Genomic DNA, 22,491 nt, shown 5'->3' with positions numbered 1-22,491 from the left:
GTACTGCTTACAATAGCTTAACTGTAATGTTTGTAGATATTTAATCGTATTATCTGAAAATGATGTTTTATATTTCTTTCTGATATTTATACTATTATCTTTGTTATCTAATGGAGTTAATTAGAATTTCCAGAACAATATTTATTATAATTATTATGTTAGAAGGCTTTCTATTTGAAATATAAAATTGCTGTTTCCTAACTATGATATTTTTATCCACCTTGGCATCTATATCTATTTTCTATCTCTCTCATGATTTTGCGGTAATGTTTTTGCATAGTTTTCATACCTTTAACAATTTGTTCATTATATCAAATTAATTCCTTATTTAATTTGTAATTAAATTTATTCTTTGAATTATTGATTCAAATCAAATTATTTATTGTATTGAAGAAGTCTTTGAAAAAAGGTGTACCTAGTCCTTCTAAATGCGTAGTAATAGTGTGTGGGCCATATTCTTCCCTCTGACCTCTGTTTAATAAGGCCTATGTATTGGTACCAGGTGAGTAGAACATCCCTCTATATCATCTATTGCCATTAATAGCACTGCATAACCAAGACTTTTCTCTTGATCCAGTAAGCTAGGCTGAACTTATTCAGATGGTAGTCACAGTGTTCTAAGAGAGAAGGCTGAAGCTCTGTTTCAAGGGGCTGGGAAATAGACACCTTTTCACGGGAGGAACTACACATGAAGGTACATGGATACAAAGATTATTTTCTACAAATTATCTATTACACTCTCTCTCACTCCTGAGGAGTCATAGTAAATCTCATTTTGCAATGAGGTTTTTTTGTTTTGTTTTTCTTATTTCCTCATATATAACCTAAAGTAGTTGAATCACATAATTACCAAATAATTAGATGAAATTGATAATAATTTGGCAGGTTTTCATTTAAACACTACTACTTGATATGTAAATGTTGGTGTGTGTTTTGCCTATGTCACTTTACTTGGATTAATTGTGTAGCAGCTAAATACCTTGCCTCCCTCCTGGTATATGTAAGACTGTAAAGACTGTACCCAGCTGGGTCCCAAAAGGAGGCCAATAAAATTCACATTTGGTTGTTCCATATAATGTAGGAACACTTTTTCTTTTCTAAGCAACTGGATAGTAACCATATATTAGAATTCTTAAGAGAAACAGAACATATATATACATGAAACATACCTTTTTTCTATTGTAAGGAATTGTCTCAAGTGGTTATGGAGGCCGAAAAGCTGAGATGTCCCAAGATGTGCAGTTGCCAAGGTGAAGACCCAGAAGAACTGATGGCGTAAGTTCCAGTCTAAGTCCAAAGTACGTGTCAACAGCGGAAGTTCCAATATGAGTCTGAGTCAAAAGGCAGGAGAAGACCAATGTCCCACCTCAAAGACAATTAGGAAGAAGAAAGTAAACTCTCCCTTACTCAGCTTTTTATTCTACTCAGGTCTCCAATGATTAGATGAGGCCTGTCCACATTGGGGAGGGCAATCTGTTGTGCTCTGTCTACTGACTCCAATGTTAATTTATCCAGAAATACCTTCACAGATACATCCAGAATAATTTTTAACCAAATATCTGGATACCCTGTGGCACAGTCAAGTTGACACATAAAATTAACTATCACAAACCATTATGTTTTGATTACACATAGATAGTAGAAATAACTGTTCCTATCTCTGCATTATTAAATCCTTCCTGGGATATCAAGAAACCATATTTTCCAACAATTACTTTTGACTACCCTTGTTCCCTCACCTCTCCCCACTACACTGGGCTGCACTCTCCCTTCCTCTCTACTAGGTGTTTGGAAGATGATTAGCAGCAGTAAAATTGGTTTAGATTTTATTCGTATTCCAAGAAATTGAATTTGTTTCTCTTTAAGGCATATGCATTTAAAGAAAAAATAACCCATTTTATCTGCACCTTTGATACTATAAATGTAATCAATCATTCTTAATCACAAAAATACTTTTATCTTTAGTGTACCCACTTACTTAGGAATTTGAACTGAAAGGTTTTCAAGAATTAAGAGTAGATATGAAGAGTAATACCTAGGAACAAACTATAAGTGCCTACCCACAAACAGAAATGGCTGATTATAAAAATCACAGAACAAAAAGAGTTATGAATTATATAGTCCTGAACTAGGTGTGTATGTGTAAGCACATGCAGGAAGGGGAGTTCATACACCAAAACTCCAAAACAAAATTAGAAACATGGAAGAAAAATATATATTTATTAGAAAACAAACAAAAGCCTTTCTTGGTAGTAAGAGGAATCACTTAATTAGAGTCATTAAAAGAAGGAATTCCCTTAATACAGAATTCAAGATCTCTTTTATCATTTTTCTCTCACTTTAAATACCATTGGGATGAAAAAGGAAAAAAAAGCAAATAAAAATATTGGTGTCTAATTTTACTTGAAAACTTGTGTACAGGTCAGGTAGTTACCAGTGCATTGTTTTCAATAAAATTGAAGATGACTTAATCTAGTTATCCATGGAGATATTGTTACAACAAAGTCTGATGATAAATTACCTTGTGAGTTGTTTTGTTTGTTTTTTGGCATGTAAATCAGAAGAAGATTAAAGTATTCAGTGACTTTGCTATAGAAAAATTATTTCCATGTAATTTTTTTTTTTTTTTTTTTTTGGCTGCACAGCTTGTGAGATCTTAGTTCCCTGACCAGGGATTGAACCCGTGCCCCTGCAGTGGACGCACAGAGTCTTAACCACTGGACTACCAGGGAAGTCCCTCCATGTAATTATTTTTATGAAAATGTTTTTCAGTGATTACTCATTGTAGCATTCAGAAATTATCATCCAAATACATAAACTGATGAAAATAATACAAAACATCCATTTCATTAAGTTGGGCATTCCAATAAACATAAACTTTATATATTTGCAAATTATCTAAATGTGTTCATCAATTGCTTGCTATTTATAAAGATTACTAAAGTCAGAAAAATTTTTAAAAATTAGACTTAAGAGCACAATATAAGTACAGAAGATGTTAATGCATATGCATGTTTTTGTTGTAGAGAAATAAGAGGACATAGTCAGACTTTAAGAAATATACATCACACTAAAACCAAACTTGCATTGTAAAAGTAGAAATATCAATCCAAAGAGGAAAGGAAGGTAGTCTTACATTGGTCTAAGTAAATGATTTGCAAACTCCAGTTTAGCCATAATCTTGCTCTTCAAGTAGTATATAATAGAAGACTTGGGGTGGGGGGGGGGAAGATTAAGTGTGGCTGTGCTAATTGAAAGGGAATGGGACAAATATCTAATATCCAGGAGAATTCCTGAGACTGTAAATCACGTATTATATTTGATGATATCTATATACCTTTCCAAGTATGACTATTTTATGAAACGTAATTAAAATACTGTCTTTAAATGGTGGCATTCACACATTTTGTCTTCAAAGTATTTATAATTCAGTTTTATAAAGTTGTATTTCTGTACTGATTATAATTTCTGTACTGATTAAATTCTATTAAAATTTTATAAGTATTTTCATCTATAAACAAACAAACAGTTTAAATAATGTAGAAGTGTAACATATGAAATAGAGTCACCATCCCATGCTGATCTTCATATTTATTTTCTCCTCAGGAATTCATACTGTTACAGTTTTGCATATATCTTTCTCTATTTTAATATTATAAATGTATAATGCGTATAAATATTTTTAAAGTTTTAAATGTATACTTTATATAAAGGTAAAGCAAAACGCCTCTCTTTCAAAATATAGGGTAATGTGAAACAATGTTCTGGGGGGACAAGATGGTGGAGCAGAAGGACCTCGAACTCACCTCCTCCCATGAGAACACCAAAATCACAACTAACTAACTGCTGAACAACCATTGATTAAAAGACTGAAATCTACCAAAAAAGATATTCTACATCCAAAGACAAAGAAGAAACCACAATGAGACAGTAGGATGGGTGCGCTTGTGAAATTATCAGACTCCATACCCCTGGGTGACCAACCCACAAACAGGAGAATAATTATATCACAGAAGTTCTCCATTGGGAGTGAGAGCTCTGAGCCCCATATCAGGCTCCCTAGCCTGGGGGTCTGGCATCAAGAGGAGGAGCCCCCAGAGCATTTGGCTTTGAAGGCCAGCAGGACTTGATCACAGGAGCTCCACAGGACTGGGGGAAACAGAGACTCCACTCTTGGAGAGTACACAGGTCTCCTATGTACCAGGACTCAGGACAAAAGCAGTCACAACAAAGGATGATAGGCCAGACCTACCTGCTTGTCTTGGAGGGTCTCCAGGGCAGGCAAGGGGGTTGTGTAGCTGTCTGGGGACATAAAAGCTGGTGGTGAACATATACAGGAGTATTCATCTGAAGGCTGACATCTTGCTTGGGCCATTATCACCAAGACCTGGCCCCACCCAATAGCCTGTAGGCTCCAGTGCTAGGATACCTCAGGCCAAACAACAAATGGGCTGAAGACAGCCCCACCCATCATCAGACACGCTACCTAAAAACTTCCTGAACCCACAGTCACCTCTAGACATGCCCCTAGACATGGCCCTGGCTCACCAGAGGGGCCAGGACCCAGCTCTACTCACCAGTGGACAGGCAATGGCCCCTCCCACTAGGAAGCCTGCACAAGATTCTAGAACAGCCTCATCCACCAGGGGGCAGACACCAGAAGCAAAGAAAGCTAAAATCCCACATCCTGTGGAACTGAGTCAGAACCTACCCTAGGGCCAGCTGATCCCTGGCCCTTAGGTGATGAGAGGAGAGTATAGTGCTGGGACACATAGGATATCCCTACAGAGGGCCACTTCTCCAAGGTCGAGAAGTATAACTAACCTTCCATGTACATAAAAATACAAATAGAAATTTAGACAAAATGAAACAGCAGAGGAATATGTTCCAGATGAAGGAATAAGATAAAACACCAGAAGAACTAAGTGACGTGGAGATAGGCAGTCTACCCAAGAGTTTAGAGTAATGATTGAAAGATGATCCAAGAACTTGGGAAAATAATGGATGAACAGAACAAAAAGTTAAAAGAAGTTTTTAATAAAGTGTTAGGAAATATAAAGAACAACCAAACAGAGTTGAAAAATACACTAACTGAAATGAAATTAAGGGGCTTTTGGGACAATGTCAAACACACCAACATTCACATTATAGGGGTCCCAGAAGGAGAAGAGAGAGAGAAAGGGCCTGAGAAAATGTTTGAAGAGATAATAGCTGAAAACTTCCCTTAACATGGGAAAGGAAACAGCCAAGTCCAGGAAGAGCAGAAAATCCCATACAGGATTAACCCAAGGAGAAACATGCCAAGACACATAGTAATCAAATTGAAAAAAAAATAAAGATAAAAAGAAAATATTAAAAAACAATGAAGGAAAAGCAACAAATAACAAACATACAAGGGAACCCCCGTAAAGTTATCAGCTGATTTTTCAGCAGAAACTCTACAGGCCAGAGGGAGTGGCATGATATATTTAAAGTGATGAAAAGAAAAAAACCTACAGACAAGAATACTCTAACCAGCAAGGTTCTTGTTCAGATTTGAAGGAAAAATCAAAAGCTTTACAGACAAGCAAAAGCTAAAAGAATTTAGCACCACTAAACCAGCTTTACAACAAATGCTAAAGGGACTTCTCTGGGTGGAAAATAAAAAGCTACAAATGAAACAAGAAAATTATGAAATGGGAAAGCTCACTGTTAAAGGTAAACATATAGTAAAGGAAGGGAGGCAGCCACACACAAATGTATCTAAAGCAGTAATCATGAGAGGAGGAGGGTACAAATGCAGGATAACTGGAATGCATTTGAAATTAAGAGATCAGCAACTCAAAATAACCATGTATATATATAGACTGCTATATCAAAACATCATGGTAACTGCAAACCAAAAATCTGTAAGAGACATACACACAAAAAAGTAAAAGGGATCCAAACACAACAGTAATAAAAGTCAAAAAATCACACAAATAAAGAACAAACAATGAAAGGAAGAAAAAAGACCTAAAAAAAAAACAAATCCAAAACAATTGACAAAGTTGCAGTAAAAAATTACATATCTATAATTACCTTATGTGTAAACAGATTAAATGCTCCAACCAAAAGACATAGACTGGCTGAATGGATACAGAAACAAGACCTGTATATATGCTGTCTACAAGAGATCCACAACAGATCTGGAGACACATACAAACTGAACTGAGGGGATGGATAAAAGTTATTCCATGCAAATGAACATCAAAAGAAAGCTTGAGTAGCAATACCTATATCAGACAAAATAGACTATAAATAAGGTTAAGAGAGAGAAAGAAGGACATTGCATAATGATCAATGGATCAATCCAAGAAGAATATATAAAAGTTGTAATATATATGTACCCAATATAGGAGCACCTCAATATATAAGGCAAATACTGCCATAAAGGGAGAAATTGACAGTAACACAGTAATAGTGGGGGACTTTAGCACCCTACTTACATCAATGTACAGATTATGCAGACAGAAAATCAATAAGTAAACACAGGCCTTAAATGACCAGATGGACATAATTGATATTTATAGAGCAGTCCACCTGAAAGCAGCAGAATACACATTCTTTTCAAGCGCACATGGAACATTCTCCAGGATAGATCACATGCTGGGCCACAAAGCAAGCCTCCTTAAATTTAAGAAAATTAAATCATATAAAACATCTTTTCTGACCACAACGTTATGAGATTAGAAATCAACTACAAGAAACAAATGGCAAAAAACACAAACATATGGAGGCTAAACAATATGCTACTAAACAACCAATGGATCACTGACAAAATCAAAGAGGAAATCAAAAATACCTAGAGACAAATGGAAATGAAAATATGATGATCTAAAACCTATGTGATGCAGAAAAGAAGCTCTAAGAGAGAAGTTTATAATGATATATGATTACCTCAGGAAACCAGAAAAATCTCAAACAAACAACCTAACATTATACCTAAAGAAAGAACAAACAAAGCCAAAAATTAGTAGAAGGAAAGAAATCAAAGATGAGAGCAGAAATAAATGAAATAGAGACTAAAAAACAATAGAAAAGATTAAAAAACAAAACTAAAAGCTTTCTTCAAAAAGATAAAGTGAATAAAATTGATAAACTTTTAGCCAGGCTTATCAAGAAAAAAAAGGGAGAGGACCCAAATCAATAACATTAAAAATGAAAAAGGAGAAGTTACAACCAACACCATAGAAATGCAAAGGATCATAAGAGAGCACAAAAAGCAACTATACAGCAGTAAAATGGACAACCTAGAAGAAATAGACAAATTCTTAGAAAGGTACAGTCTCCCAAGACTGAACCAGGGTGAAATAGAAAAAATGAACAGACTAATTACAAGTACTGAAATTGAATCTGTGATTTAAAAGTCCCAACAGGGCTTCCCTGGTGGCGCAGTGGTTGAGAGTCTGCCTGCCGATGCAGGGGACATGGGTTTGTGCCCCGGTCCGGGAAAATCCCACGTGCCACGGAGCGGCTGGGCCCGTGAGCCATGGCCGCTGAGCCTGCGTGTCCGGAGGCTGTGCTCTGCAACAGGAGAGGCCACAACAGTGAGAGGCCCGCGTACCACAAACAAAGAAACAAACAAAAAAAAAGTTCCAACAAACAAAAATTCAGGACCAAATGGCTTAACAGAGAATTCTATCAAACATTTAGAGAAAAGTTAACACCTATCCTTTTGAAACTATTCCAAAAGTTTGCAGAGGTAGGAACACTCCCAAACTCATTCTATGAGACAGCCATCACCCTGATGCCAAAACTAGAAAAAGATACCACAAAAAAAGAAAATTACAGGCCAATATCACTTATGAACATAGATGTAGAAATCCTCAATAAAACACTAGCAAACCAAATCCAAGAATACATTAAAAGGATCATACACCATGATCAACTGAGATTTACCTCAGGGATGCAAGGATTTTTATATATCCACAAATCAATCAGTGTGATACACCACATTAACAAATGGAAGAATAAAAAACGATATAATCATCTCAGTTGATGCAGAAAAATCTTTTGATAAAATTCAACATCCATTCATGATAAAAACTCTCCAGAAAGTGGGCATAGAGGCAACCTACCTCAACACAATAAAGGCCATATATGACAAACCCACAGCTAACATTACACTCAATGGTGGAAAGCTGAAAGCATTTCCCCTAGGATCAGGAACATGACAAGGATGTCCACTCTTGCCACTTTTATTCAACATAGTATTGGCATTCCTAGCCATGGCAATCAGAGAAGAAACATAAATAAAAGGAATAGAATTGGAAATGGAGAAGTAAAACCATTACTGTCTGTAGGTGACATGATACTGTACATAGAAAATCCTAAAGATGCTACCAGAAAATGACTAGAGGTCATCAATGAGTCTGGTAAAGTTGCAGGACACAAAATTAGTATACAGAAATCTGTTGGATTTCTATACACTAACAACAAACTATCAGAAAGAGAAATTAAGGAAACATTTCCATTTATCATTGCATCAAAAAGAGTAAAATACCTAGGAATAAACCTACCTAAGGAGGCAAAAGACCTGGACTCAGAAAACTATGAGACACTGATGAAAGAAATTGCTGTTGACACAAACAGGTGGAAAGATATACTAGATTCTTAGATTGGAAGATTCAGTATTGTTAAAATGACCACACTACCCAAGGCAATCTACATATTCATTGCAATTCTTATCAAGTTACTAACAGCATTTTAAACAGAATAAAATTGTTTTAACTTGTATGGAAAAACAAAAGACCCCATACAGCCAAAATAATCTTGAAAAAGAAAAATGGAGCTGGATGAATCAGGCTATATGGCTTCAAGCTATACTACAAAGCTACAGTGATTAAAACAGTATGGTACTGGCACAAAAACAGAACTATAGATCAATGGAACAGGATAGAAAGGCCAGAAATAAACTCATGCACCTATGGTCAATTAATCTATGACAAAGGAGGCAAGTCTATACAATTGAGAAAAGACAGTCTCTTCAAAAAGTGATGCTAGGAAAACTGCAAAGCTATGTGTAAAAGAATGAAATTAGAACATTCTCTAACACCAGACACAAAAATAAACTCAAAATAGATTAAAGACCTAAATATAAAACCAGATACTATAAAAGTCTTAGAGGAAAACATAGGCGGAACACTCTGATATAAATAGTAGCAATACTTTTTGTATCTGTCTCATAGAGTAATGGAAATAAAAACAAAAATAAACGTGACCTAATTAAACTTAAAAGCTTTTGCACAGCAAAGGAAATCATAAACAAAATAGAAAGACAACTTACAGAATGGGAGAAAATATTTGCAAATGATGCAACTGATGAGGGATTAAACTCCAAAATATACCAAAAGCTCATGCAGCTCAATGTCAAAAAAACCAAAAATCCTAATCAAAAAATGGGCAGAAAATCTAAATAGACATTTCTTCAAAGAAGAGATACAGATGGCCAAAAGGCACATTAAGAGGCTCAACACTGCTAATTATTAGAGAAATGCAAATCATTACTAAAGTGAGGTAATTTACATCAAAAATTCTGCAAATAATCAATGTTGGAGAGGGTGTGGAGAAAAGGGAACCCTTCTACACTGTAGGTGAGAATGTAAATTGGTAAAGCCACTATGGAGTTTCTTTAAAAAAATAAACATAGAGCTACTATATGATCCTGCAATCCCCATCCTGAGCACATACCTGGAGAAAACCATAATTTGAAAAGATACATGCACTCCAGTGTTTATAGTAGCACTTTTTACAATAGCGAAGACAAGGAAACAATCTCTGTGTCTATCGACAGATGAATGGATAAAGAACATGTGGTATGTGTACACAGTGGAATATTACTCAGCCAGAAAAAGAATGAAATAATGCTATTTGCAGCCACATGGATGGACCTAGAGATGATCATACTAAATGTGGTAAGGTAGACAGAGAAAGATAAATATCATATGATATCACTTATATGCGGAATCTCAAAAAAAGATACAAATGAACTATTTACAAAACAGAAACAGACTCAGACATAGAAAACAAACTTATGGTTAGCAAAGTTGAAAGGCGGGGGGGGGGGGGGGATAAATTAGGAATTTGGAATTAAAATATACACACTGCTATATATACAATAGATGACCAACAAGGACCTACTGTATAGCACAGGGAACTATATTCAATATCTTGTAATAACCCATAATGGAAGAGAATATAAAAAAATAATATATATGCTTATATATATATGTATAGCAATCACTTTGCTGTACATCTGAAACTAACACAACATTGTAAAAGACTCTATTTCAATAAAAAAAAAGAAATTTAGAAAATAATGTTCTGGGCTTACAAGAGAAACAGAAGACTTAGCGTCAGTAATAAAGAAAGCATTGAATACCAGAATCCTGAGCATGCAAGCTAATGCTGCAGCAACTCTGAGGATGTGAGAGGAGGGAGTTAATCCAAAATTTTTAAAACACATGCAAGGATAGGAGATGAATACATTATCCTCAGAAGGCAAAAAGTTGAAACTGAGACTCTTACACAAATACAGCTGCTGTATAGAAAACTCCATATTTCTATTTCATCTGTACACACTAAGTCTAGTCCAAAGTCCCATAGTTTTCCATTTTTAAGCAAATTTGTAGAGGTCCCAAGAGTAGACAACATTTTTATCATAGTTGGTTAATCATGTTAACTAAATGGATACATATATCACATATAGTATATTTACTAAATATATATATTTTATATAATGGAATATATATGTTATACATACATAATCCATTATATAAAACCAAAATTTCTGCAAGAAGAAATAAGAAATTTGAATGGTCATATATTTAAATAAAGTAAATCATTATTAAAGTCCTTGTGTCAGAAATCTCAATATCTTCAAAGTCAACTCTTTAAAAGATTAAACAAAAATATCAATCTTATAATTATCTCTTACAGAAGTGAAAAACAAGTATATATTTCCCAAATTGTATTTTGAGACCAGAATTGCAATGGTAGTAAAAGTTCTTTTCATAAGACAAAGAAATTATAGCCCAATCTCCCTCATATATTTAGCAAAATAATTGAATTAGTAAAGAATAGAGAACATTTTTATTTATAGGTGATATGATTATATGTACAGAAAATTCAAGCAAATTTATTGAAAAAAAATTAGGATTAGCAAATTTAACATTGTTACTAAAGGAAATATATTGATAAAACAATAATTGTAATTTGAGACTGCCAATAAAAATTAAATGATAAATGATGTCAATAACCTCAAATATCTATGGATCAGATTAAGATGTCAGAGTAAGAAGACATGGAGCTTACCTCCCCACCCCCTCCAACAAACACATCCATAGTACATCTATATGTGGAATAATTCTCATGGAAAATTAACTGGAAACTGTCAGAACACCTATATAAAAAAAGCTACATGAAAGATTTCCATGTAACAGAATAGGAAGGAAAAAGGCATAGGGTTGGAATGTCCACCCCTGGGAGGGATCCAAAAGGAAGAGAATATCCACACAAGCAGACTCTTGTCCTGAGGAGGGAGTGGGTTGAGCCACAGACTGGTCATCCCAGTCCTGGGATCCTATGCAGAGGAGACAAGCCTCCCTGGCTGCTGGGAGAACTTCTGGGATAGATAGAAGGGCTAGAGAAGCTTACATTCTACTCATGATGATTGCACAAGTGCTGGCTTGCAACAAACAGGGCTGAGAGAGCTCTGCACTGGTAGATAGCACCTCACTGCACTCCCCAATCCAAGTAGGGAAACACCCTTGCCCCACTCACTCCACACCACAGCTTGGGGCTAGATCTGAAGCATACAAGGCCTGGAGGAAAGACTGATCTAGGGATGCAGAGGTGGCCCAGGGGCCTGTGATGTGGTCTGGGTGGGGCAGTAGCCATCTCAGCACTTATTCAGGCAGCCCCTTGGGAAACACTGTGATCAGCAGGTGGCAGTCCATCTCCCAGCTGAGCAAGTGCACTGGCCCACTCCATACCACAGCTTTGTGCTGGATCTGGAGCAGACAGGTTCTGAGAGAAGAATACTGTAGAGGCAGTCCAGATCTCTGGTGTCAGTGTAGCTGCATCAATTTCTGTAACCACAATGCTCCAATCCACAGCTCCATCCTAGCAAAGGCTCCAGCCCAGCTCATTCCATGTCATAACCTTTCCCTAGATCTAGGATGACCACAACAGGGAAAGGGACACAACCTTGTGTTGCATCTGAGCTGAGTTGTGGATGGCTACACAGGTAGCAAGTTGGACCTCTGAACAGACAGACCTCACTTGCTACAGGACTCCCCTTCCTTTGGATAGGGCATGCACTCAAAGGGAATGGAGCCTGATTGAAGCCAATCCTCAGGGCCTCCACTCCAACAACTGAGGAGCAAACATGGACCCTAACAGGGTGGGAACAGCCACAGAGCAGAGAGGATGTCCCACCTCACACCCTGAACAGATTTTTAGCTCCCCAACACTAACTACACCTCCTATAAAAGTGATAGGGGCCAGAACACCCTGAGAAAAGACATGGCTGGCATCCCCATCAAAACCAGCCCAAGCACCAAAGACACTGGACAAACACAGTCTACACAGAGATGCTCCCACAAAATAATAAAAAAAAAAACCTTCAAGACCACCATAGCTAGCTGTTACTCCTGGATTCATAGAACCAGAGAAAGTAAGTAAAATGAAAAGAGGAACGATTCCCAGTTAAAAGAGCAAGAGAAATAACCTGAAAGAATAAATAGTGAAACATAGATCGCCAGTCAACCAGCCCGAGTTCAAAAAGATGGTAATAAAAATTCTATCTGAATTAAAAAAGATTATTGATATAAACACAGATCACTGTAGCAAGGAACTAACAATTATAAAGAAGACCCAATCAAAAATAGATAATTCAATTTCTGAGATAAAAAGCAATCTAGAAGCAATGATTAACTGACTAAATGACACAGAAGAACAAATAAGTGATCCAAATGATAGAATAATGGAAAGCACTCAATCAGAACAGCAGACAAAAAGACAAAAAAAAAAAAGGCAACAAATAAGATGTATGGAATATTATAAAACATGCAAACCTATTTATAGGGGTTCCAGAATAAGAGAGAGAGAGAGGAGGGGATCAAAAATATATATGGGGCTTCCCTGGTGGCGCAGTGGTTGAGAGTCCGCCTGCCGATGCAGGGGACGCGGGTTCGTGCCCCAGTCCGGGAGGATACCACGTGCCGCGGAGCGGCTGGACCCGTGAGCCATGGCTGCTGAGCCTGAGCGTCCGGAGCCTGTGCTCCGCAATGGGAGAGGCCACAACAGTGAGAGGCCCGCATACCGCAAAAAAAAATATATATATATATATGAGGCAATTGGAGCTGAAAATTTCCCAGACTTGAAATAAACAGATATCCAGGTATAGGAAGCACAGAGGGCCCCAAACAAGATGAATTCAAACAGACCCACACCAAGACATATCATAATTAAAATGGCAAAAGTTAAATAGAGGATTCTAAAGGCAGCAAGAGAAAAATAGAGTCAGTTACAAGGGAACACAAGTAAGACTAACTGGTTTCTCTGCAGAAACTTTGCAGGCCAGAAGGGAGTGGCATAATATATTCAAAGTCCTGAAAAGGAAAAACCTGCAATCTAGGAGACTCTACCCAACAAGAATATCATTTAGAATAGAAGGAGAAATAAAGGATTTCTCAGACAAAAAACAAACAAACAAAAACAACTAAAAGAATTCAGCAATACTAAACCTACCCTAAAAGAAATATTTAAAGGTCTTCTCTAAATGGAAAAGAATCTACAGTCTACAGGAAATGGAAAAATGGCAATAGGAAAGGCAAGTATAAAAAAATGACTAAAGATCACTTAAACCAGTACATAGATTTTAAAAATCAAAAAAATATATATAACTAAAATAAACAGTAAAAGGATAAGCTTGAAGATGTAAAGTACAATAGGATATCAAAATCACAAAATGTGGTGGGGGTGGGAGGGACATAGATCTTTTAGAATGTGTTTGAACTTAAATGACTATCACAGTTTAAAGCCAGTAGATATAGTTATGGGTCAACACACATAAACTCCATGGTAACTGCAAATCAAAAAAATACAATAGATATACAAACACCAAAAAGAAAGGAACTCAAGTATACTACAAAAGGAAACCAAACAAAAAGAAAAACAGAAAGAAATCAACAAAGAACTATAAAAACAACTAGAAAATGAATAAAATGGCAATAAGTATATAACTATCAATAATTACCTTAAATGTCAATGGAATGCAAGATGCAGTTATATGCCATCAAATTGGACAACTTAAATAGACAAATTTCTAGAAACATACAACTTGCCAAGACTGAGTCAAGAAGAAACAGACAATATGAGCAGACCATCACTAGAAGTGAAACAGAATCTATAATAAAAATTAAAAACCCTACAAACTAAAGTCTAGAACTGGATGGCTTCACAGGGAAATTCTACCAAATATATAAAGAAATTATATACCTATCCTTCTCAAACTCCTCCAAAATTTGAAGAGGAGAGAATGCTCCCCAATTCATTCTATGAGGCCATCATTACCCTGATACAAAACCCCACAAGGACACAGCAAAAAAAGAAAATTACAGGGCAATATATCTGATAAATATAGATATAAAAATCCTCAAGAAACTATTATCAAACCAAATTCAACAATATATAAAAAGGATCATACACCATGATCAAGTGGGATTCATTCCTCTGTCACAAGGATGGTTTAACTTACACAAATCAATCAATGTGACACACCACATTAACAAAAGAAAAACCAAAGACCAAATGATCATCACAAAAACTGCAGAAAAATCATTTGACAAATTTCAACATCCATTCATGATAAAACTTTCAGCCAAGTGGGTACAGAAAGAACTTCTCTCAACATTTATGTTAAATCCATAGGCAACATAATACTCTACACTGAAAAACTGAAAGCCTTCCTGTTAAATTCAGGAGCAAGACAAGGATGCCCACTCTCACCACGTCTATTTAACATAATATTGGAAGTCCTAGACACAGCAATCAGACAAGAAAAAGAAATAAAAGATATCAAATCAGAAGAGAAGAGGTAAAACTGTCACTATTTGCAGATGATATGATACTCTATATAGAGAATCCTAAGGTCTTCACACAAAACTATTAGAATAAATGAATTCAGCAAGGTTGCAGGATATGAGATGAATATACAGAAGTCTGTTGCATTTCTATACACTAATAATGAAATATCAGAAAGAGAAAGTAAATAATCCCATTTAAAATTGCATCAAAAATGAAATAAAATAATAATAAACTTAAAAAAGATAAAAGACTAGTATGCTGAAAACTGTGAATCTGCATTCATAAAATGAAGATTCTGATTCTGTAAGTTTGGAGTGGGGCATAGAATCTGCATTTCTACCATGCTCCTGAGTGATACCAGTGCTTCAGATCCATGAATCACATTTTGAACAACAATGCTTTAGAGCTCATTTCTTTCACCAAGATGTGACAACTCCATATTGTGAATTTATTTATCCTATTTTTCTGACAGTAGTGTTTTGTGGGAGTTTTGCTCAATTTACCTATGGAACTCATTGATAGTATTATGTTGGAGATTTCTTTTGTCAGTTCCTAAAAAATTAAAAATAAAATGTTTTTCACTATCTCAGGTAATTTTTCTTCCTGTACTCACTTGTACATGGAATGCCCTGTCCATTTGTATTTTTTGCAAGCTAATTGGTCTCAGATAAGAATCACCTGACTCTTCAGCTTGCACTGGGCAAAGGTGAACTTTACAGCTGTCACTGATTTAAACCCAATAAATCCTTGGTGAGAAATAAGACAAGATCAAAATCTTTCCCTTAAACTAAATGCCTCATCAGATGAAGAAATAACAATATCCATCCTTCCAGAATTGGGGGATCAAAAGGTCAAAAACAGAGGTTTCACATTTTGTATACTAGAGTAGAATGGTTGAAACGTGTTCAGAAAGATATTTGATTTATCCAACTGGAAGGACAAAAGAAAAGACCACAGAGAATTATCCTGTCAGTAAGTCCTGATAGGAGCTATTACAAATAATTCACATATTTAAGAAAATCTCTATAAAGATAAGGTTTTGAGAAATACACAGGTACCACCGTTGTGATGTAGTTGGAATATTATGCCATTTTCCTAACTTAATATTCCATCTTCCTGACTTAATATCTTGCCTCTAGCTTGATTATTCTGACTCGTGCAATTTCCTGTGACCTAAAGAGCAAAGTGAGGCTTATTTTCTGTTCCCCATCTCCATGTGAATTATCTTAGAGAAAATAAACAAAATGAATATCAACCTTCAAGGAGAGAAACATTTTACTGAAATTGCTATGCCACCTTTTGTGGTTACTAGAACCTGGAGCTTGGCTCCACAATTTAACACTCACTGAAAACTAAAAAGTAGCTGCAATTTTATTTCAATTAGAGGTCTGTATCTTTTTATCTATTCTGGAAATTCTAGTCAGATTATTTCCACTTTGTGGATGGTCTCCAGTTTACTGCCCATTAAGGACTATTATGATAAATTTATTGATTACATGCTGTTAAGCATTTAAATGCTCTGTTGTGCAGAGTAATATATCAGAAAAATTGAGGAAAAAATCATTTTTGACCTATAAATATGTGGAATCATAAGGACAGAGACATAAGAGGTAATATTAATAAAACAATACTCATATTTTTGACCAGGAAACAAAAACCAATCTCTCTCTCCAACTTCATTTTTCTTTTCAGGAAAATAACACCAGTTATACCTGCCTCATCTCTTATGGTGTGCTGTGATGATAAAATTAGACAATGTATGTAAAGTGGATTTATTAACTGAAAAGTTAAACAAGTTTTTTTTTTAATTTATTACACAGCATTATATAGTATAAGCCTGAAAAAGCAGGTCCAGAAATTAGTTCTTATACTTCCTAATTCTCTCTTTAATCTATGATGATATCTCAATCTATTCTACACATAAAAACAAAACCAAATACCCCCACCACCAACAGAAAAAGATAAATAAAACTAGAACTGATTCTACAGAAACTTAGATCAAGTGAGTAATAAGGAAATATAGACTAAAAAAATTTTTAATAGTCAAAATGTTGAAAAGAAATATGCTGTTTCAAACTATTTAAACATGTTCATAGCAGCATTATTTACAATAGCCAAGATATGGAAGCCACCTAAGTGCCCATGAACAGTGAATGGATAAAGATGTCGTATATACATTACAATGGAATTTTATTCAGCCATGAAAATGAACAAAATTCTGCCATTTGTAACAAGGTGCATGGAACTAGAGGGCATTATGCTTAGTGAAATAAGTCAGAGAGAGAAGGACAAATACTCTATGTTATCACTTACAACATATAAAAATAAGGAGTGAATATGACAAAATACAAACAGACTCACAGATGAAGAACACAAACTAGTGGTTATCAGTGGGGAGAGAGCCGAGTGAAGGGGCAAGATAGGGGTAGAGGATTAAGAGGTACAAATGACTATGTATAAAATAAATAAGCTACAGGATATATTGTACAGCACATGGAATATAGCCAATATTTTATAATAACTTTAAATGGAGTATAATCTATGAAAATTTTGAATCACAGTATTGTATACCTGAAACTAATATTATACAACTATACATCAGTTTTTTGAAACTAATTAAAATCTAATTAATTTTAAAATGTTTCAAACTACTTAAAAGTATTTATTTCATAGACCATTAACTTTATTACCTATGAATTTTTCAAAACTCATGTAGAGAACTACTCCCAGGGGAAAAAACAAGAACAAATGCCCTCCACTGCACTGTTTCCTAAAGGGTACAACATGCATGAAAGTTACTTAAAATATTGTAATAGGTATCATTTATGCCAAGAAGCTCTTCTCGACTTTGGGAAATTTTCAGATTTCATATCATCAAGTCACTGACTCATATTGAATATCATTTTTCGTGTCCTTAAATTTATTACTTTTAATTCTTGAATTATAGTATTTTCAGTATTGCAATTTGCCAGTAATTTTTAGGGAAAGCAGCATTTTTAATTGCTATTTTTATTTACAAGGAGTTATGTTTTATCCTTATGGAAGTGTTTATAATTTTTTTCACTAACACTTTTCAAGTTTTTTCTACAATGTGTACATAAGATAAAACAGCAGGAATATTGTGAATATCATTCTAGAGAGATCATTAAATTTACTGAGAGTGAAAGTTTCAATATCCTATAAAATATGCTAAAATTTATTAAAAACACATCAAAACCTTGTTTCTTACATTATAGTCTATTACTCTTCATTAGAAATATTTAAGTTGCTTTTAAAAAATGGATCCTTGTTCCCACCTTATTCTCCCCCCCTTGGTCTCCCTGTATTCCCTTAGTCTCTCTGTATCAGATCACTGCATGGCACTCTTGTATCCCTTTTTAACAAGCATTACAGCATAAGGGAGTACTCTTTTTAAACACTAAAGCTTAAGAAAACTCTGAAAATTCCTTCCCAGATTTCCTTAAAATAACTTAATTCTTCACAAGATAGATTGCTCTGTAGAAAACATAAAGCAAAGTTTAAAATATGGTGAGAGAGATTATTACTCCATGAACTTCAAAGAATGTGCAAAAATAAAAAGGGCAAGTATGATATTTCTTATTTAATTCTCAGGCCCTTCTCCTAGTCTAGTTCTGACTCATGAAGCAGATGAAATGTTTATCTTTACAATTCCTTATAATTCTAATGACAGAATGCATTGTTTTTGGAACATGGTAGATTAAATTGTCAAGCTGGAGAAACTGACTAGTTTTCATAGAATTGACTAGTATAGCCAACAACTGAGAAAAACCAACCTATCAGTATCCTACATTCTGAGTCTAGAGAACAGCAAGCTGTGAGACCAGAGCCCAAAGAAAGGCACAGTTTCAGGAAAACTGTCATTAAGATCCTCTCCCACTTGCCTTTCCCTATTTAAGAGAACTGTTGAGATACAGGGACAAAGGTGGTCTTTTGAGGGAGGACAGATGATGAAAAGAAGTTATTCTCTAGGAGGGGATGTTGACCGATTTTCATTACCACCCTGGCATGTAGTAGTCATTGGAGAATTGCTTGTAAGGCAGGCTTAATTATTTACATCCCAAATAGGATATCTGCTTAGCCATTGGCCTTAACGGCTTTCGCATGTGATACTGAATTAACAAAGGCAGGAGGACTGAGGAGAAATGCTGTGGCCAGGCCAAGATCAGGTAAGGAAAACCCTTAAATGTACGTTTCCCAAGAGGTACAGAAAATGGACTTTACCCTTGCCTATAAGAACAGGCTCATGATTAGAGTTTTGGAGGACAGATTACACATTTACCTGGCAATATTTTGCTGGGACTGCCAGAGTGTGATTCAGAGTTTCAGGCATATTAGGCACATGCCACTAGGCCTCCCTCCTAGGTATCAAATTGAGTAAGTCGACACTTCTAAGTGTCCACTTTGCCACTGTAAGACTAAAGACAATGATCAGTTATGACCAAAAGAAGAAAGATCAGTTATGACCAAAAAGAAGAGTGGAAAGGACAGCAACTTCATCTCTCCTACCTTTGTATGATTTGTTATGACAGAAAAGATGGCCAGTTGACACACACTCAAATACTCATTCAAAGAAATATATTTTATTGAACATTTTACCCCGTTCTTCTTAGCCTTTTTCACCAAGGAAAATAAATTGGTGGGCAAGAGAGGTGACTTTGAAAGTGCTTCACAGGCCCCTGACCTCTCCTCTCAGACCCCTGGAGACACACATACAGCCTACATTAGTGAGAGAACAGCTTTGAATCCAATATAAAACATATGCTTTAAACTGAATTACTCTAAATTTTGAAAGCCACAAGAGAATTTAACAACCAAAATCAACTGAAAATTTAAAGGTTTCTACTGAGATATCACTGAGGGAGCCCGAGACTCAGGTGGAATAGTGGGGGTGGGGATAAGTTGCAAGGGCATAGAGGTGGCATTAAATAAATAAATAAAAACTATTTAATGTATATGCTTCAAAGAGTTGAGTGAAATTAATCAAGCTATTTATCCTGATTTTCACTAATTATCCCTTATTCACCACTTTTGCTTCTTCAAAAGAGGAAATACTAGGCTACAGTCCTCTGAAGAAACAATACACTGAAAGAAGCTAAATGATTTGAATATGTAATATATCCTCTCTTAGCATGATTTTCCTCATGTTTTTGCCATATACCCATGGGGGTGGGGGAAGAAGGGTGACATTGCCCTTGCCCCCAAGGAGCTTACAATGTTGCTAACATTTAAGAGGAATTACAAATACAAAAGTATGCCAATTATAAATGTATTTCCTCTCTGCTCCAAATCCAGCCTTCTTTGCCCTGCTTTGCTGTTCTGGCAATAAACCCGGTAAACATTTCTGCTTTTGCCGGATAGTGTAGTGTTAGGATTTGTCGATAAAATGTGCTAGAGGTACACGGCAGGGCAGAGGGGTTCCTCTTCCTAATGAGTTTCATTTCTGGCTCTGCAGCACACAGTGGCCAATGGTATGCAGAACACGCAAAGGTACTCACCCCTCAGTGAATTTGAGCACTCCCACAGTTTTCAGTGGCATTCGTACAGGCAGCTTCCCAGCAAATTCCACTAGTAACCCAGAGGGCAGCTTCTCATAGTGTTTGGGCAACTTCCCACAAATATCATCAGCACCCCAGCAAGTAGCTTGCTAGAGGTGAGCTTATTTGGCACCGAAGTCAGTCCCCGTCCACAGCACCTCAGTGAAGTTCTCCACTCTCCAGTGTGCCATGCCAACACTATCTTCGCTATGGTCTGAACCTCAGCCTTAGTGGGAAGTGAGGAAGCTCTTCCAAATTTGTTTCTGCCTTGGGTCCTCTGCCTCAGCCCTGGAGGTAGTGGCTGATCCCTGTATCTGCTCTCCTTATATCCTTTAGAATTATCTTTAGCCATTAGTAGTTAATCTCTCATTATTAGTTAATAATTCTTTACATTAAACTCCCCCTGTTCACCCTATTTTTCTCACTCAATATAGTAATAATACTGCTTACCTCACAGGACATGTAATACTTGATGCTTGGTATGGAATATTTTGTGAGTAGAGGACTGAGTAAGACACTTCTGACTGATCTTTCTGAGTCTCTTAGTCTATTCTGGCTGCTAGGAAAAAAAAAAATGCCTCAACTGGGTGGCTTATGAACAGCAGAAATTTATTGCTCATCGTTCTGGAGGCTAAAAGCCCAAGATCAGGGTGCCAACACAGTTGGATGAGGGCCCTCTTCTGGGTTATAGACTTCTTACTTAAATACTTAAGACTATTTTCACATGGTAGAAGGGACCAGGGAGCTCTATGGGATCTCTTTTATAAGGCACCAATTCCAACCATTCAAGATTCTATCCTCATAACTTAAACACCTCTGATAAAACACCTTAAACACCACATACTAATACCATCACTTTTGGGGGTTAAGATTATAACATATAATTTGGAGGACACAAATCTCCAACTATAGCACTGAGATTTAAATAGATAGAAAACACAGCTTGATTGACCATATGTGAAAATGTACCTAAATTAACTTTATGGTAATATTCATCATCTTCTAAAATTTTCATATAAACTCATGTTGAAAAGTGTATTTTGACTCTATATACAATTATTAGACATGATACATCTTTGGAGATTCAGATTACAAAAGGCCCATATTACTATATTATATAGGACCCAAAAGTACAAACATCCAGTTATAAAATAAATCAGGAAGTTGTAATGTACAGCATGGTGATTATAGTTAGTAATATTGTACTGAATATATGAAAGTTGTGGAGAGTGGATCATAAAAATTCTCATCACAAGAAAAAGATATATAACTGTATAGTGATGGATGTTAACTGGACTTATGGTGGTGATCATTTTGCAATATATACAAATATCGAATCATTATGTTGTACACCTGAAACCAATGTTACATGTAAATTACACCTCAATTAAAAACAAATGAAAGGCAATAAAAAAGATCCAGAAATTTAGGATCTTGCATATTTTGAAAGAGATTATTTTCCCCCAAAAGTAAAAAATGGAACTTAAAAGGCTTTGAATGTCCAGGGCTAATCAAATTTTTCAGCTGAGTAAAGTTATTTGGAGCAAATATCAGGGGGTAGCCTCCCAAGCTGCTCTTCTGGATCACCTCAAAATGGTTACACCCTTAAGTTTAGAGAGTGACCTATGTACTAGAACGCTTAGAAATAATCCAAATAAACTATACCGATTGTTTAATTGGATGGCTGATGATCATCCTGCTTGGTCCAATAGTAAATTCGCATCTATTAGCACATAAAACTCATCTTCCTCTCCATTTTCTGGTTCTAAATCTTATCGATACTAATTTATTCCTTCAGCTGACTAATTACAGAATTAGTTCATGA

The 22,491-nt window shown here is 35.8% G+C and overlaps 1 long non-coding RNA gene across 1 annotated transcript in view; it reads right to left on the bottom strand.

Annotated features, from left to right (window-relative positions):
- LOC113622702 (uncharacterized) overlaps positions 1 to 22,491 on the bottom strand; it is a 70,676-nt gene that overhangs the window by 20,186 nt on the left and 27,999 nt on the right. The window contains exon 2 of the long non-coding RNA XR_003433623.1: positions 1,170 to 1,366. This is a non-coding gene — a long non-coding RNA (uncharacterized LOC113622702). The remainder of the gene's footprint in view (positions 1 to 1,169; positions 1,367 to 22,491) is intronic.

This window comes from Aethalodelphis obliquidens, unplaced genomic scaffold (assembly GCF_003676395.1).
Source record: "Aethalodelphis obliquidens isolate GAN/ISIS:26980383/991018 unplaced genomic scaffold, ASM367639v1 scaffold10, whole genome shotgun sequence".
Taxonomy (NCBI): domain Eukaryota; kingdom Metazoa; phylum Chordata; class Mammalia; order Artiodactyla; family Delphinidae; genus Aethalodelphis; species Aethalodelphis obliquidens.
Note: the sequence above shows the minus strand (reverse complement) of the source record. Positions and strands in the feature narration are given on the sequence as shown.